Source organism: Psammomys obesus, unplaced genomic scaffold (genome assembly GCF_907164565.1).
Source record: "Psammomys obesus unplaced genomic scaffold, mPsaObe1.curated_primary_1811, whole genome shotgun sequence".
NCBI lineage: Eukaryota > Metazoa > Chordata > Mammalia > Rodentia > Muridae > Psammomys > Psammomys obesus.
The window spans coordinates 23,032,558-23,046,749 of record NW_026596051.1 but is presented as its reverse complement, the minus strand read 5'-3'; positions in this window follow the sequence as shown (position 1 = coordinate 23,046,749).

Genomic DNA, 14,192 nt, shown 5'->3' with positions numbered 1-14,192 from the left:
GTCTTGTTGGTAAATTTTCTCTTACATGCTCCATCTGCATAATTATTTTTCTCCCCTTGATTTGAACATCACCAATATACAGAGGGCAATCTACCTGCTGAGAAACTGCAAGAATGCAGTGTTTTACTGAACACTGCTGTTACATGACAACAACCTAAGAGCAATATTGGCATCCTCTCTGGCTTTCTTTTTCCTATTAGAATTGGGTTTTGCAGTGATCAGTGTTGCCTCTGTTGGCTCTTCTTACTTGACAGCAGCTGCAAGTTCAGCAGTTCTTGCTTTGCAAAATGGGCCTGCCTCCTGCAGAGGAGATTTCCTTTCTCATCCTAGTGCCTTCAGAAGATCAAACAAAATGACTTCCACGTCCATTTTTTTGTAAATCATGCTCATTTAAGTTCCAATTTCTTCTTCATGTTAGAATTCCTTTAACAGGGTACATGGTGGTATTTTGTAATAGGGAATGGAATTGGGATCAAAGGGCCATCCTTAGTTGAACACGCGGAACCTACGGGTTTTGCACTGTTTGAAACTGGTGACTATCAAGGCACAGTGCTTTGGAAAGTAAATGGCTTGGCCCTGGCACGCACACAGCTTTTAAATGACGAGTTAGATACGTCAGAACATCTTGACTCACCAAGTGTTCTCAGAGACCTCTACTAAACATTGTGCTTTATAGAACCCAAAGATACAGCGGAAATATGGTTAATCCCTGCCTCAGGGAACTCACAGGTTGATAAGAAAACAGTTACAACATTGGAGGATGACCAGGTGTATGCAAGAAGCGGAGAACTTGCCATGGGCCTTTACACAATGAGGGTCTCAGACATTACAATTATGGAATGATACAGAATTCTCTATGAGAGTCTTAGCGACAGATTCCTTCTGTCATAATGATGATTATCCATAACAATCAGCTCAGGAAAGAACAGGCTTTATTTCAGCTGCCAGACAGAAAGACGGAGGGGACCTGTTCTCTACACATTACTGTAACAGCTTATTTGTTCACCCTGGCTTTGCTCCTATATAAAAGAAGGTCAGAGCACTTCTGCCATCTGGCCTCCACTAAAAGCTTTCAAAACTGACCTGTCAAAAGGTGGAGTTGCTAAGTGGGAAGGATCAGTTTTTCAGAATGCACAAATGCACTGAAATAGAATCCAACCTATTGTGGTTGTAAATGATAGATAAAGAAACCTGAAATTGTAAATAATAGACATGTACTATCAGGGTGTCCTTTGAAGTCATCCGATGCAACTTCTAAAGATAATTGTAATGAGGTAGAAACCACTCACATGGCAACATTAATGACAGACCCAAAGAACATTGAGAAGATCTGACCTAGATCTAGGGTTAGGCTCCATGACAGGGGAGGAAAATTTCTTTCACATCGTACATGTTTCTTTCAAAGTGAAAAGATTCCATTAATAAATCCCAGGCCCTATTGTCTTCCATCTTGCCTACTATCTGGGGATACTGACTGTGCATATGATTGGTGCATGGGGGTGGAGATATGATATATAGAACTAAGACACCCTGTCTTTGAAGCAGGCTTGTCTGTGCAGGACTTTGGGTTTTGAGAGTATCCTGTGTAGGGAGCTTATTCCAGAGCTCCGCCATTCCAGGAATGGAGGCCTGTGCACCAATGGTGTCTGGAAGAGAACTGGAGATACACACCCTATGCTTAGCATTAGGAGGGTCACTTCATCAGTGTAACTCCCACTTGTGGAAACATTTTAGCTCCTTTCTAGGAGGAAAAACAAGACAAACCTACATACAAATAAAAACCACACATCTGTAGCTTATGCAGTTCTATACTGTAAACAACTCAGGCGAGGTTCCTTTCATCAACACAAATGAATAAAAATTAAGAAGATGGACACCCAAGTACAAAAGGATGTGGTTCCTCCCTATTAGTTTCAACTTTACTCTTTCACCTTGCTTCACATGGACACAGGACCTAGTTAGAGAAGAAGAAAGGATATTGATAAGGCTTCTTTCCATACCACCCTGCAGACTTGCTCATTTCCAGTAGGATATTTTCACATTGTATCACAGCATATTTGGGGGCTAAATTCCCATTATTCTTTACACACACAAAAACCTTATTTCTATCCTCTCCTCCTGGTCCCACCCTCCCTCTCCTCACTTCCCCCATACCGCTACTCCTCACAAAAGGGAAGCCACCACAACAGCCAACCCCAACTCATTAAGTCACATTAGTACTGACTACATCATCTTCTTCTGTGGCCAAGCAAGGCAGGACTACTAAAGGAAAGTGATCCAAAACCAGGCAGCAGAGTCCATGTGAGACAGTTCCTATTTCTCTTACTAGGGTCCCATATGAAACCCAAACTACTCATTAGCTACATCTGTGTAGAGGGCCTCAGTCCTGCCCATTCATGGAGTGAATAAGTCAATAAATTAATTAAAAAAGAAGTATGTTAGGTAAGGCCTATGCTAAAGAACATAGCTCACCATCCCAAATCTTACACAGTACAAAGTATTATAATACACAGTGTATATACATTTTGCCATCAGCAAATAAAATAAAAGGTCTTTTTTGCATTAAAATAATTAATTTACATAATGCTCATAAATTTTTCTTTAATAATTGTGTTCTTATAGGAGTCTAGTCACTGGGCAGCTTTAAATTACTAGCCACTTGATAGCAATTTAAGCAAGGAAGTAGAAATATTTCCTTTAATCAAAACAAAGTGTTATGACGTGTTTATTTGAAGGAACAGCCATCATTTTTTCTGACTAATGATATTTCACTCCAATTTATAATCAAGCATTGTCATACTACATATGGAGTACTGGTGTATGTTGGATAACTCTCACTAAAACAATCCCAAATCAGAACAAAAAGTGTATAATACCCAGCTATAAGTGAGTATATACCATGTGTGTCTTTCTGCTTCTGGGACAACTCACTCAGGATCATCTTTCTAGTTCCCCCCATTTGCCTGAAATTTTCATGATTTCCTTTTTTTTTAATTGCTAAGTATATTTTATTGTGTAAATGTAGCACAATTTCTGTATCCATTCCTCAATTGAGGGATATCTGAGTTGTTTCCAGGTTCTGGCTATTATGAATAAAGCTACTATGAACATGGTTGAGCAAATGTCCTTTTTGTGTACTTGAGAATTTTTTGGATATATGCCTAGGAGTGGTATAGCTGGAAGCACTAATCCTAATTGTCTGAGAAAGTGCCAGATTGATTTCCAAAGTGGTTGTACAAGTTTATATTTCCACCAGCAGTGGAGGAGGGTTCCCCTTTCTCCACATTTTCTCCAGCATGTATTGTCACTTGAGTTTTTGACCTTAGCCATTCTGATGGGTCTAAGGTTAAATCTCAGGGTCGTTTTGATTTGCATTTCTCTGATGAATAAGGATGTTGAACATTTTTTAAGTGTTTTTCGGACATTCTATATTCCTCCACAGAGAATTCTCTGTTTGGCTCTGTACCCATTTTTTTTTAAATTGGATTACTTGATTTGTTGCTGTTTAACTTCTTGATTTCTTTATATATTCTGGACATTAGCCTTCTGTCAGATATAGGGTTGGTGAGGATCCTTTCCCAATCTGTAGGCTGTCGTTTTGTTCTGATGACAGTGTCCTTTGGTTTACAGACACTTTTCAGTGTCATGTGGTCCCATTTATTGATTGTTGATCTTAGAGCTTGTGCTGTTGGTGTTCTGTTCAGGAAGTTGTCTCCTGTGCCAATGAGTTCAAGGCTCTTCCCCACTTTTTCTTCTAACCGATTTAGTGTGTCTTGTTTTGTATTGAGGTCTTTGATCTACTTGGACTTTAGTTTTGTAGAGGGTGATAAATATGGATCTATTTGTATTTTTCTGCATGCAGACACCCAGTTGGACCAGCACCATTTGATGAAGATGCTATATAATATAGGATAAACATATTAAAATCTTTACACATAAAGAAGCTAAGCAAGAAAGAGGACCCTGAGTAAGATGCTCAATTCTCATTCAGAAAGGCAAATGGGATAGACCTCAGAAGAGGGTAAAAACAAGGAGTAAGACAGAAGCCTACCACAGAGAGTCTCTGAAAAATTCTACCCAGCAGGGTATTAAAGCAGATGCTGAGACCCATAGCCAAACTTTGGGCAGAGTGTAGGGAATCTTATGAAAGAAGGGGGAAATAGAAAGACCTGGAGGAGACAAGAGCTCCACAAGGAGAGCAACAGAACAAAAAATCTGAGCCCAGGGGTCTTTTCTGAGACTGATAATCCAACCAAGGACCATTCATGAAGATAAACTAGAACCCCTGCACAGATGTAGCCCATGGCAGTTCAGTGTCCAAGTGGGTTCCTAGTAATGGTAACAGAGGCTGTCTTTGATATGAACTCAGTGGCTGGTTCTTTGATCACCTCTGCTTGAAGGGGGTGGATGCGGGCAGTCCTACCAAGCCACAGAGGAAGACAATGCAGTCAGTCCTGATGAGATCTGATAGGCTAGAGTCAGATGGAAGGACCTACCCTATCAGTTGACTGGGGTAGGGACATAGGAACAGAAGAGGGAGGGAGGGTAGGATTGGTAAGGGATGAGAGAGGGGGCTACAGCTGGAATACAAAGTGAATAAATCGTAATAAATAAAAAAAAATAAAAAGAAAACAAAAGTGCTTTTTTAGGGATGAGAAAGACCATCTCTACCACCACTCCTAAAAGGTTGTAATTTTGTTACTCTCTCACATTTTAACAGAATAAAAAAGATTAGAAAGATTAAAAATAAACCTTGTAAACAATGTATGTGATATTTACAATGTATGTGGTAATAATAAGATGTGTAATCATTCATAAACACATATGCCATATCATACACATTTGTAGTGATTTCACATATATTAAGCACTTCAAAACTTAATAATGTTGATTCTATGCATATTTTATCTTCATTAAGTTAATGTTTGAAAGATTAATCTAGTCATTCAAAATAAATAAATCAAAATATTAGTTGCAGTCTGACTCAGAAGTCCAGCAAAATGGTAGATAGGAGGTGTTTCTCAGCATATAGTTCTCCAGTTCTGCATATAGGCATACCGTTCCTAGATGATTTCATTCTGCCTTCATTGGAGATGAGGGCCTATCTGTGAAAACGTAAGATACTGGCTAGACAGAGATGGAGAAAGGCAAACTTCTGTTCAAAATATCTATTCGAATATATTAAATATAATCAAAATTTGTCTAGTTTGTATGTGGTGATATACATGAAATTTCTTTGATTCCTTTTACGGCATGTTTTAATGGGGCAAAATTACACACTACCTGTCCTGGGCAGCAAACAGCAAGCAGATGAAAGTTGTATTTAGATTATAATTAAGGGTATTGCTCTGACACTGAAAGCTCTTAGAAGACTGAATTTCAATTAACATCCTGAACTTCTGCCGTTATAATTGCCCATATAACCTTTCTATTTTAAAACAGAAGTTTATTTTTCCCTGGATCCATGCCTTCTGTTTATCACTTTCCTTGCACTGTATTGTGAATTTCATTGATATCATAAAAATATTTTTGTCACTTTGTTGTCATTCTCTGCCTTCTAGGTACACATATGTACACATATGCACAAGTGTTTAAAGTTTGAAATATGTATATGTGTATAGGTATATATAATATATCGGGGGTTGCCACATTAATACTTTAAATCATGTTGTATTTTTATATAATACAGAATATTTGTATCTATTTCTGTCCTTGAATGTGATCATCTGATGATTACATGTATTTTAATCATATGAAAGTAGGGTTCAGTATAGCTCGGTTATCTAACATTTGCTTAGCATGTATGAAGTCTAGGTTCAATTCCAGCTCTGCAAGAGATGATAAACAGGAAACTCCAGGCATAGCCCTGTGTGCTCACACATTTATTCACACACAGGTACACATAAATGAAGAAAGTGGTATTTTTAGCCAACTGGCAAAGGCATTTACACTCAGATGACTGTAATCCCTCTCCTAACTGTTGCTGCAGGGCTCTAAGTATTCCTATCAATAGGGAAGCCTTGGCTGGAAACATCTGAAACTGTTCTTTTTGAGAACTGCCTTTGGTACTAACTCTTCCCTATTCTAACGAGTGACAATTCTTGGCAAAAGTTGGCCCTTTGAGAGTCGACTGAATATCTCAAAACTGCCACAAGCACTTGGAATCAAGAGTGCAGAGTATGGCTGGTGGAAACATTGTGGATACAGCTTGAAATAAATGACTCCATGTGACACTTCTATAATGAGATTTTATTGCTCTGCTCTCTGTGGCTCTTGACCTGTATCTAAAGTCAGGTCTAAAGAAGGCATTCACGGCATACTTTAAGCAAATGATTATGAAATCTCTTTTCCTAATTGCTTCCTTTGGCTATGCAAAATAACACGAAGTTAGGAGCAGCATTTTCACTTTGTACCAACAATGAAATGTAATAATTCTTGACATATGGTGGGGGCTTTGAGGTACAACATATACAACCCGTTTATGTACATATAGCTATGCATGAAAACCTGAAATATATGTGTATAGGAAATTAATAAACACGCATATTTATGGATGTATGAATATATTTCTGAGGTTGCAGATTTAGTAGTTTATTTACCTCACCTTACCTGTGAGGTAGGCATTTATCTCATACGTAAGGAGAATTTTGTTAGAGTTCTATGACACAGCATAGAATTCGTGCTTTAAAGATGACTTTAATATATATCTTTTAGTTTTTCTTCCACTATTTGTTCCTTCTTTTGACAATTAAAATTATAGGGAAGGTTCTTAACTGTTTAATGATTTTGTTAATACAACAAATGATAAGTGACACATAATCAAAATCAGGATAATAGGACACCACCACCAAATACACCTGTTCTAAAACACACAAGCCCAAAATTTTAGGGTGTCACAGTCACCTCAATACCAGGAAACTCTTTACCTGTGTCTGATAAATTATGAGGAAATGCCTGAACTTGAAGCAAAATGCTTTTGTAACCCGTTCATACTCACACTTCGGTGGGCAATGATAAAATAGATAAGGGGAGGAGGCTTATGACCCTAAAGACACAAGACAAACAAAGAATACTGACAGCCACATTCTGTGCAGGCTTTTCAAACACTGTTTCATTTCTGGCTCCCGGAAAGCCCAGCTGCAAATAGAAGATGCTGCAACGCTGATTGTGTTGACTTTGAACCGAGTGTGTGATGTTCAGAGGTTACAGTCCCCAGGAGCCCTTCACTTCCATGCACCCCCACCCATTCAGAGGCACCTTGCGCTCACTCGATTCTGCTGGTGGCAATATTATGTGAACACAAAGGCAAAAATGGGGCATTTGGATGAACCTGCCAGCCTCAATTGCATTTTCTCACACCATGGCTGAAATAGCTATGGAAAGAAGTCTTCAACCAAATTTTAACATTCCACAGAGGAAATGTGTTTGCAGAGGAGCATACTGTTTGACTGTTCACTGGCTTTTGTTTCTGTTTTCAGATGGGAGATGTCCTGTCGTGGTGCTTTGGGGAAAATGGTCCAGACCAGAACCTGTCATTAGGTGGAAGCACTCTTTGGCAAAAGCAGTAATTTTACACTATAGCTGGCATTTACCACCCAATGGCCACATCAGCCTCTTGCAGAGGAGAATCTTACCATTTTTTTTTTCCTCTTGTAGATGCTTGTGCTTAAATATGGGAGCCCAGCTGTCACTTCAGCCTAACAAAGTAGCATTATTTATTGCATTTCCTGGAATTAGGCTAAGATTGTTGAAATATTTGCACTGTGTTTATGGTGAGGAATGGTTTGAGTTTCAATCACCCAGTTCTTCAGGTAGAAAGTAACTGTTACTTAGTGTATGATAGAACATTTAGTATAGAAAGTCATCAAGCTCACTTTGGTGTTCAGTTGTTAAGAATTGTTCCTTTTTTCTTTCCTTTTCTTTCTTTCTTTCTTTCTTTCTTTCTTTCTTTCTTTCTTTCTTTCTTTCTTCCTTCCTTCCTTCCTTCCTCCTTCCTTCCTTCCTTTCTCCCCTCCCCCCCTTTTTGGCAGGGTTTCTCCATGTAACAGCCTTGGCTGTCCTGGACTCACTCAATAGGTCTGGCTGGCCTCGAATTTAGAGAGCTACCTGTTTCTGCCTGGGATTAAAAGTGTGTGCCACAATCTCAGCTTCCAGTTGTTAATATTAACAGAATTTGTCTGTTTTGCCTAAAGATGAAGAAAAAATTGGAGCAGCTTATAAGTGGCCGAAAAAAGATGAATAAGGTCTCAGAAATGGAGCTCTTAAAAAGAGCTAAAAAGAGTTAAAAAGAGGGGGGGAAAGAAAAGAAAGTCAAAACAAACAAAAAACCCACTAAGATCAAAAAACAAAGAAACAAACAAAACCAAAGAATTCATTCTGTGACTGTCAGCTATTACTTTATGACTATGAACATTTGGCTGCATGTATATATGCAGGCTACTTGCATGCCTGCTGCCCCTGAAGGCCAGAGAAGACCTTGGATCTCCAGGACTGGAGTTATGGGTGGTTGTAAGCCACTGTGAAGCTCCTTTGCAAAATCTACAAGTGTTTTTTTTTTTGTTTGTTTGTTTGTTTGTTTGTTTGTTTTATCCACTGAGCCACTTTTCCAGACTTAAGATGTAAGAATTATGAGAGCACGAAAAGCTTCATGTCCAGGTGAGACGAGAGAAAAATAGAGTATACCACAGCCAAGTCTGAGACTCAGGGACGGTTGTTTAAAAAGAGCTGCTTGATATTTCATCATTAACCATTTGGTACCTGATTGGCATAAATGCTCCAATTCACTTATATTCCGCACAGACAAATGGCTGGTTGGAGGAATACTTTATGAAGATCAAAGACAAAGGAGTTTTGTTTGATGATTTGAAAAGAGGACAACTGAAAGAAAACTAAGCAGTAGAATATGGAGAATTGAGCTTGAATGTTAATGGGGAAAGCGATTAAAAGAAACGCTCTTTTCAAAACATTCTAGGAAATATTGGGAAATGGTAAGGAACATTTGCAGTCATGATACTGTGTGAAACGGTTGATTAACAATTGAATGTTATTATTTGATGCAAACTTGAATTCTCAGAATCTCTTTAAGAAACAAATGCTAGAATGATTAATACAGTAATCACACTTTGTTTTCTCTTAGGCATCCCTGGGTCAATCTGGCTTTTCCATAGGTGGGGGTGAACCACCAGAGGCTAAACAAAACTCACACTCTTTAGGACAATGTGTAAGATTTTCATCTCACCCGGAACCCGTACTTACTCTAATAACCTAAAGCTTTGCTACCCAATACGACACTATTTAATTTCAGAGAAAGAAAGATGGAGAAAGAATGTGAATTAAAACCTGTACAAAATGTATCTGGGAAATAGAACCAATTTTATAGCCAGTGACAACAAATAGAAAAACTGGGCAAAAGGTGACGCACTCCCCAGAGCCCTCCTTCTTGTGAGGAATTAGTATTCTTAACAGAATGCTAACTGATTTTTCTGCTGAACTTTAATAGGATTAAGCTGTGTTCTGGGACCTTACTCAACTGACTGCCAGTTGGCTGTCAGTCAAGAATGCAGTGACCTTAAAGAGATTTTCTTTTCTTTCTGTATCTAACATGATTATCCACATTTAATAGATAATCTAACAAGGTTACTCATTCCTTCACTCCCTTAAAAATATCTACCAAGAGTCAATCTTTGAATTTTCCCATTAAGGGGATTTATTAAAATCTCTCATGCCAGACTGTAATAAAACTTCAGCCCTTGAGTAAAACTACATGGTCTGATTTATTTTTATTCAATGAACGTATACAGGAACACACTGTGGATATCGCAAAACAATCAAATACAAAGCTAAAGCCCAAATACTCCTACCAGGTAGAACTGCAAAATATACACTTGAAAAGACAGATAACATGGGGAGGGGAGTACATGTAACAGGATTCACTGTTTAGATGTACCATGTTTTGGGAATGCCTGATAAGGATGATACTGGTCATATGGGGTTATTTTTTACACAGGACATTCTAACATATGAAATGTTACTAGTGTAAATTGAGATATGCTATATCTATTTGTCTTGGAGACAGTTATATGTAGAATACACAATATCTGTATAGATTATAGGTTGAAATGAAAAAAAAAGTTTGCAAATGAAAGTGTATATAAACTATATTATATTGGAAAATTTCATTATATTTTTTAAAATGATGACATTCCTAGAAAAGAGAGCAATATACACATTGATTTTCAGGAGGTAACCAGAAGCCACCTCACGTGGCATACTCGCCTTTGTTGCATGTTTACCTTGGTGTATGGTTTCCTCTCAATTCTAAGAAGAATTCATTATAAAAATCATAAAAGATTGTTCCCCATCTTGATAGGGGATGATGGCAAATGATAGCTTTCATTTGGTAGCTAACTAAGGAGATAAATGTCTAGAACTCAAACAATGAACTAATGTGGTGGTGTGTTTGTTCAAACAACGTTATTAAATTTTCAGTGTGTACTGAGCACCCTGTTACAGTCTGCAAATACAGTGACAAAGAGCACCTGTGTGTTTTCCTCGTCTAACAGTAGAATAAATGGGTGACATGTTTCATATTTGTATGTACAAGCACAAAGTATACTAAAAAACTCTGCAACAGGTAGATTCCAAAATAACCACTGAAAAATATCTAGGGAGCTGTAGCTGCTAGTCTAGAGTTTTGAGGTGAGTTCTCTCTGTGGTCTGTGACCTGTGCCTCGAGGAGGAACATATCACTCTGTTTACTTAAGGATCTTCTGTGGTGACTGGCACTCACAGAAAGAGACGATGAATGCTGGGGTTCTGAAGAGGGAAGCTAAACTGCATCCCTAAATTTCTGCTCAGATTGAACTGTTCTGAAGTATCCAGTTGTAGCTGTTGGTAGAGGTTAGGGCTTCCTGCTTTTAAGCATCAGGAGCTCTCCTTAGTGTGGTCTCTACTACAGCAACAGAAAGGCCATTTCAGTGAGTTGATACTCTCATATTATGTACAGTTTCACAAGCAATACAGTGAGATGGCTCAGGCACATTCTACTCAGCCTGACAACCTTTTGATCCTCAGAGCTCACATATTGGAAGGAGAGGAAAAAAAAAAGACTCTTACAAGCTGTTTCATTCACAAAAGCAAATAAGTAAAATGAATAAATGTCTTATCATTTTTATCATTTTTTAAATTTATATATGTATGTGTATCCCATATGTATCCCACATGGACAGCTGCCTATAGAGGACAGAGAAGGGATTCACATATATTGTAGGTGAATTACAGGAAGTTATAAGCCAACAGACTTGTGTGCTGAAAAATGCACTTGGGTCTTTTGGAAAAGCAGCAAGGATTCCAGAAGTTCTAGTAATATATCTTAACCATATTATTTTCTCTGCAGTCCTCATTTTCCTCATGTTAAATGGCATTGGCTAGTGCTCTTGAGCCCAGCTAGGTGGAAGATAAGGTAGATTCATTAAGTTTGATCATAGCTGGTTATATCTATAAAATCTGGGGACATTTATGAGATTAGTTATTGCTAGTCATCCAAGTAGCAAATTTCATGAGCATTAAAGATACAGAATTTCTGGGTGGCAGTAGCACATACCATTGATTCCGTCACTCAGGAGGGAGAGGTACGTAGATCTTAGTTTGAGGCCAATCTGGTCTATACAGTGGAGTTCCCAGATAGGCAGGACTACAAGGAGGAACCCAGTATGGATTAAACACACACACACACACACACACACACACACACACACACACACACACACAAAAGAGAAAGACTAGTAGGTCAGATGTCTGATCATCAAGGAAGGAAAAAAAAAACTTGTAATACAAGACATCAGCAGCTAATGTCTGTAACATCAGTTAGTCTTTTGCTATTTTAAGCTGTATATGAAAAAATCAATTCCAGTAAAAACTACTCAAAACAGAAATGTGTTCTCTCAGAGAGGTATGTGAGATGGCAGTGATCACGGAGAAGTGGTAGTTGCAAAGAAGCCTCTGGGAGGCTGTTGTGCATGTTTTGTGGAATGAGAACACGGCAATATCTATCAGTTCAGTCTGAGGAATGTCTAAATGTGCAAGGAAGATTAGAAGCTGTCTCTCCTGATAGGAGTGCAAAACACAAGCCACGCTTCCTCCGTGTATTTATTAGCATAGGGAGGGCTTCAGAAACAAAAATCACACAAATCCAAGGAAACAATACTTGTGATCATTGGCAAAGCCTCTGTGTACTCAAAGAGAGGAAGAGCCACCCAGGAAGTCTCTCTCACACCACAGGGATTTTTTATGCTAAGCAATAACACTGCTACCCACCTCTATTCAGTGGCCTCCTCTCTAGAAGCTATAAGAAACACTGTTAAGTAGTTTGGTTAATGAATGGTCTATTACTCTAAAAATACACACGACAAAGCAACTTATAAAGGAAGACATTTTTATTAATAAGTTTCCTTACTCTAGTCCTGTTTCCTGTTTTCTCCCTCTTCTAATATCTATCCCTTTTGCCTTTCTGAATGAGGACTGAACATCTTACCCAGGGTCCTCCTTCTTGCTTAGCTTCTTTAGGTGTACAGATTGTAATTACCAGGCCACAGAGAAAGACAATGCAGCTAGTCCTGATGAGACTGGGCTAGGATCTGATGGAAGGGGAAGAGGACCTCCCCTATCATTGGACTGGGTGAACATATTGGGAGGAGTAGAGGGAGGGAGGGCAGGATAAGGAAGGGACAAAGGAAGGGGCTACAGCAGGGATACAAAGTTAATAAATTGTAATAAATAAAAAGTAAATTAAAAGAAGAAGTTTTCTTACAGTTTCAGAAAGTTAGCCTGTTATCACGATGGCAGAGAGCATCATGACACACAGGCAGTCTTGGTGCTGGAGAAGTAGGTGACAACTTTACATTCTTCTCCACAGGCAGCAAGGAGAGAAAGAGGGGAGGGAGAGACAGACAGAGAGAAGACAGGGACACACAGAGTGGTGGGGGGTAGTTTGGGCTTTCAGAAACTCAAAGCCCTCCGCTGCCCAGTGACACACTTCCTCCAACAAGGCCATACCCCCTAATCATTAAAACCAGTACACCAACTGGAATCCAATATTGCATAAATCTGAGCCTGTGGGAGCAATTCTCGTTCAAACCACCACAGTAGTAAAAACAAATAGAAGCCTAAGTGAGATCCTGGCCTTTTAGTGGGCTAAGAGTGTGGCATACTATGGTATTATCCCACATGGAATTGTGGGATTGCTAAATCAGTAGAGTTCAAATGGGAAACAAAAGAATGAGAATATTGGCTATTACCTAATAATATTTAGTGCTTGTGAAATCTCTCTAAAATTTCAAACACAAATTTAAATAAGCACAATTCCAGACAGTATATTGGCTAGAACCAATGATGAATCACTAGCTTCCATTTCTATTTTTTATTTAAAATTTTTTGAGAATTTTTTATCTGTGTAATTTATTCACATCATTTCTAGCTCTTCTCTCTCTCCCTACCAATTCCTCTAAGGCTCTCCACTCTCTCATGACTTCTTTTTAATTTATATGCATATATGTGTAATGTGTATATAAATATATAAACATGACCTGCTGAACCCATTTTAGTATTGTTCATATGTGGTTAAGGATAGCGCCATAGGAATAAATAACCTGTCACAAGGCTCATCACTGAAGAGCACTGACTCTTCTCTCAGCAGCCATTGATTGCTTGTAGCTCTTCCTGGGGCTTGGAAACCCTTTCCAGATCCCTCTTTCTAACTACATGGGTAAGTCAACTGCTGTAGTCATTGTACCAGGTCTCATTCAGGCAATGATGCTGTTGATATGTAATGAGCACAGCTCCTTTTCATATGTAGAAGACAATATCTCAAAGGAGATGTTCTGGCCCTTTGGCACATTCTGTTCTTCTGTTCCATCTTCACGAGCCTTAGGTGTAGATGTTGAATTGTAGATGTATAAGTTTGTGTTGGGCACCTTACAGCCTGTTGTACTCTGCATTTTGATCAGTCACGGATTATGAATTTTTATAATAATCTCCATTTCAACCAGAAAATAAAAGTTTCTTTGATGAAAAGTGATTTCTATACCTATCAGTGGACATAAGTTTTTTTAGGATGGTATTAGAAATTATGTTGGTTTAAAAAAGTAGATGTACTATATACTCTTCAATAATCTTACAAAGGTATAAAGCCTTTG